The 4,635-nt window shown below is 40.6% G+C and overlaps 1 long non-coding RNA gene across 1 annotated transcript; it reads right to left on the bottom strand.

The window, feature by feature from the left end:
- Positions 1–291: 291 nt before the first annotated feature.
- LOC109736657 (uncharacterized) lies at positions 292–2,759 on the bottom strand. The gene is made up of 4 exons (XR_012183815.1): positions 2,256–2,759; positions 2,099–2,145; positions 1,414–1,478; positions 292–696 (listed from the first exon to the last, which is right to left on the bottom strand). It is a non-coding gene; the product is annotated as an uncharacterized lncRNA (long non-coding RNA).
- Between the last annotated feature and the right edge of the window lie 1,876 nt (positions 2,760–4,635).

Genomic DNA, 4,635 nt, shown 5'->3' with positions numbered 1-4,635 from the left:
TTCTATGACGGGCAATTAATGTCACGTGTTAGGAGCAAATATGCCATATTATACCATATTCAGCAAATATGCCATATTATAACATATTCAGTGACAGCGCATCAACACCCGCAAATATATTCCCACTACTAGCATCACTACTTTCATTATTGATGAAGACGACATCATTAAATTTCAAATAATTTGCAATGAATTATCGAATCCACTATATTGCAAATGCATATCACAAAGTATTTAATTCACATCACATCACACTATACAAATAAGTTAAGAGCCAAATTGCATTATAAGTTGGAATTAAAGACAAATCATAGTATTATTTATTCCATCTGTCAGCCAAATCATCTTCTAAATACAAAATGACAATAAAAAATATCACAGACTCAAGTTTGACACGAGAATAAATAAGACGAAAAGTAATATTTACATAACTAAAAGACCACTTACGTTGTCCTGATGATTGCAATCTATGATTAAATAACTATCTTTCTTTCACAAAATGATGGCCTTCATGCACCATCAGGTTGGACTGATTTGCTTGCTGAGTTGCTTGAGCCCTAAAAAGAAATCCAATCAGGTTATCCATCTCATGTTGTTTCTTTTGCCAGGCTTATTCTTCTCTTGTTGGCTCTTCTTTGCATCTCTTCAAATTCTCTATCTTGTGCTTCATGTCTCGCGGCTAAATCCTCCTGGTGCCTATAAATTGATGAAACATAACAACATGTTGCACCTTAATGAGATGAAAACATATAGATAACAAGGTATAAGAGTACCACTAAGAAACTTACAATCTATCGAATTATGAATCTAAGTATATTATAACAAGATTTGCGGGTATGTGGATGGGTCAATAAAACATTAAGTTAGGTTAGCGGAACAAGAAGACACAAACTTGTATAAAACATTGTCAGTCAAAATATTTTACATAGATCACTGCTGCACTTTTAACTAGTGTGCCACTTATAGTTTAAGTAGCATCTGAATGACTAGTGAGGGCACTAGGGCAGCAGATGGTAATGCACTATAGTGATCTACTGAAGATATTTCATAGTTAGTTGCATAAGTATAGTTGTTTGACGCTTTGGTTACTACAGAAGTTTAGATCAGCACATCACAAAAAAAAAAGATCAGTAATGTACTACAAAATCACAGAGCAAAACACAAAAATGTTTCTTTAGTAAGGAGTGGCATCCATTCAATATATTGAACAATCTCAAAACGATGCAATATCCAAAGGTCATCACCCAACCATAGTAGGCAACCTTATTCTTATTAACTGTGTGTTTTCTCATCTCTGAATTGATTCAAACATGCTATGAATTCGGTAGATCATCACCATATGTACAACTAAGTGCCATAAGAAACTAGAACTAGTACTGTAAACTACACTATTTGAATCGGTTGTGTGCTTACACATCTTCTTCTGCAGCTACAGCTAATTGTGTACTCGCACTGCTGTTGTACGATGCTTCCTCAATCTAAATTTAAGAAATAAAAATTTAAGTTATGGACAAAGGAATTAAGGAAGTACACGATGAGCTTAAATGTTAGGCGTACACAACCAGGTAAGGAATTATCCAGTATTGCATTGTATGCAAATAGAAAGTGGAGAAGCAAGTAGTAAAAAGAACAAGCTTCAGACTGTACCAACATAGCAAGGCCGATAAGATTATCTTAATATTGCAAACCCAATCTTCTACCTACAGTAAGCGTCGACTAATGCACCTACGTTTACGGAATAAAACAGAGAAGACAAAAAATTTACTGACAAGTGTTCACATGGAGAAAAAATATTACAGAATACCAAAATCATCTTCTCTTTCACCGAGCAGTATTAGCCCATGATAGGAGCCCTCAACATATCTTTAGCTTGCTAACTTTTATCACAGAATATTAATTTATTGTCCATAACTACTAATAAAAGGCAATTCCTAGTACAGTTTCGTTGTTAAATGTTAATACTCTGAACGTAGAGTCTAGTCACACATTAAATGTTCTGGAGACTGCATGATCTTGCAGCTTAAAGGGGAAACATGAGTTGAAATTATTCATTTTAGAAATTTAGAGACAGGGAGGAACATATACGTATAAACCATACCTTTGAGAAGAGCAAAGGGCATTGATCTTACTCCTTATCTAGATGAACTGCAACTAGGAAAAGGAGATCTTACATAGGTGGTTAGAACAATCAAATTACAGATCACAAATCTTACATCCAGAAATTATGGAAGAAATAAGGAAGCAGCGAAATATACCCTCGAATAGTTGGAAGGGGACCAGATCTAATGGTATTGCAGCGGGGTTCCTTGCAGAGTTTCTCACCCATCCCCTAGCCTCACTGCATCATCGGGTTGCCTCTTCCAAACCTGTTGTCTCCAGCCGCCGCCATCTTGTTGGTCACTGGACGAAACCAAACTTCTAAATCAGCATCTAATCTCAAGTAGTGGGTGATGGAGGGGTGGTGAGGAAACGTCCAGATCTTGGTAAAGCACAAGGTGGGAAAGGAAGCTGGGGAAGGCGCTGGAGTGGGCGATGGTGAGGATGAGGCGAGCGGCTATGATGTTGCCTGTAGAGGCTGGTGACTTCGATGTCGCGGGTTGGCGGATCCGATCTTGGCCGGCGAGGCGTGGCGGCCGTTCCTTGTGGAGAGCGAGCGCGGCGGCCGGGGCTTGATGGGAGGGCGGGCGAGCAGCCGTCATTGGAGAAGGATTACGCGGCTGGTGCTGCAGGGTGCGCCGGGCGGCGTGATCCTCAAATCTCGCCGCTGGATGCAGTCGTGGGGTAGAGGGGGTGGAGATGGGGATAGAAATTGGAGGGAGTTGGTTCCGCGCAGCTGAAAAAATAAGGGCGTAATTAATTGGATGCGGCAAAAATTTAGAAAAGTGGAGCGAAAAGTGTTTTTTAGTGGAAAGGGAATGGTTTATTTTCGAGTTAAATACAGCAGTATGTAAATGAGATGGCAAATGATTTAAACAGTGGTGTAACTCGTACAAAAACATTATGATGTGGTTTGTTCCATGCAATTTTTTTTGGAAGAACTCTACCTAAATATATGTGCAAAGTTGTACATAGCGACCTTATAATTATGAAAATAAAAAAACAAAATAAGTACTTCAAAGTGGCAACAAGGACTGATTGTTTTCAAATAGTAATGTTAGAAGAGTCTGTACTCAAAGATGTGAACTTATAGAGACATTTGTATGACACGTATATAGGCCAATGCTGAAATATATCAGATAAATGGCCTGAAATTCATCAAATTTGAAATTTTGAGCTAAAACGAAAAAAATGAGCCATATGCATCATCTCAGGAACATCCATACCAAAAAAATTCATCCACTCTTATTTCCATTTTCTTGAGATAGAACGAAACAACTATAACGCCATGGGCACCAGTTCACGAAAACACAAAATAACTTTCGTCCCCACCACTATTTACTTCCATTAGACAAAATAAAATAAGTTAAGTGTTCAAAAACATATGAAGAAACTCGGGCGAGTCCCATTACAAACACCGTCACGTGGGTCCTACCCCTCAATAACTCGTGACGCGGTTGTGGTAGGCCCCACTGCTAGACATTACATGACGAAATAAAGAACGGCACACATTCGTTAATATTCGTGACTCTAGTAGACACATCATGAAAATTACCGAACCGTCACAGAAATTGGTAGCCAGGTGAGGCTCAACGGCTGTGTGATTCAGCGACATTAAACGTCACCGATTTGCTGTAATAAGTGACGCCACTTACAAAATGTCACATATTAGGAATTTCTGTGATGTTCTCAACCATCGTCATCAGGATTTTCGTCACGGTATCTCAATTTTCTTGTAGTGTATATGACTTTGAAGCATGCATTATTTATTTCATAACCCTTCTGCTTGTTATACCGTGCAGTCGGTCATGAAGGTGAGTGGATGGAAGGTGGAGCGGTACATGCAATCCGCTGTGATGGACGTGTATGCAAATAATCGGACTAGGATTAGTTGTCCGTGTGCAAGATGCAAGGAAGAAGTCCTTTTGGACCCTTTTGATCACGGCACTTTGAAGGCGCACCTGCTGATGAATGGTTTCATGGATGGCTATACTCAGTGGATAAGTGAAGAAGAAGATGATGATGAGGACGTCCACATGGCGGGGAATAACGACATGGGGCTAGGCGAAGAGATGACCGATCGACAAGAAGACAATGGCGCCGGACATGTCGGCGGGGAAGAGTCCGGAAATGACGACGGCGGTGGAGAAGATTCCGGACACGGTGAAGAAGAATCCGGACATGGCGGAGAAGAGGCGGCGGTCGCACTGCAGTCTTCGATGCTACTAAGTGTAGTCGTGCAGGACACTCATGTTCGAGACCTCCTTCGCAAGAGTACGACTAGCGAGAGAGCTGCTTCTAGAGAGGAGGCCAAGCTGGAGCAACTTGAAGTAGACTCGAGGACTCCATTGTATGACGGTTCCGATCCCGAGGTGACCCGCTTGAGTTTCACGCTCGAACTTCTAAAGACGAAGGCCAAAAAACAAATGGACATACAAAAGCCTCGATGAGCATTTGAAGTTTCTACATAATAAAGTTCTTCCCGCGGGGAACTTGTGTCCTACTAGTGTCGAGGAGGCCAAGAAAATCGTTTGTCCT

The sequence above is a fragment of the Aegilops tauschii genome, chromosome 5 (assembly GCF_002575655.3).
Source record: "Aegilops tauschii subsp. strangulata cultivar AL8/78 chromosome 5, Aet v6.0, whole genome shotgun sequence".
Lineage (NCBI taxonomy): Eukaryota > Viridiplantae > Streptophyta > Magnoliopsida > Poales > Poaceae > Aegilops > Aegilops tauschii.
The sequence above is the reverse complement of the archived record's forward strand: the minus strand, read 5'-3'. Positions and strand labels throughout refer to the sequence as shown.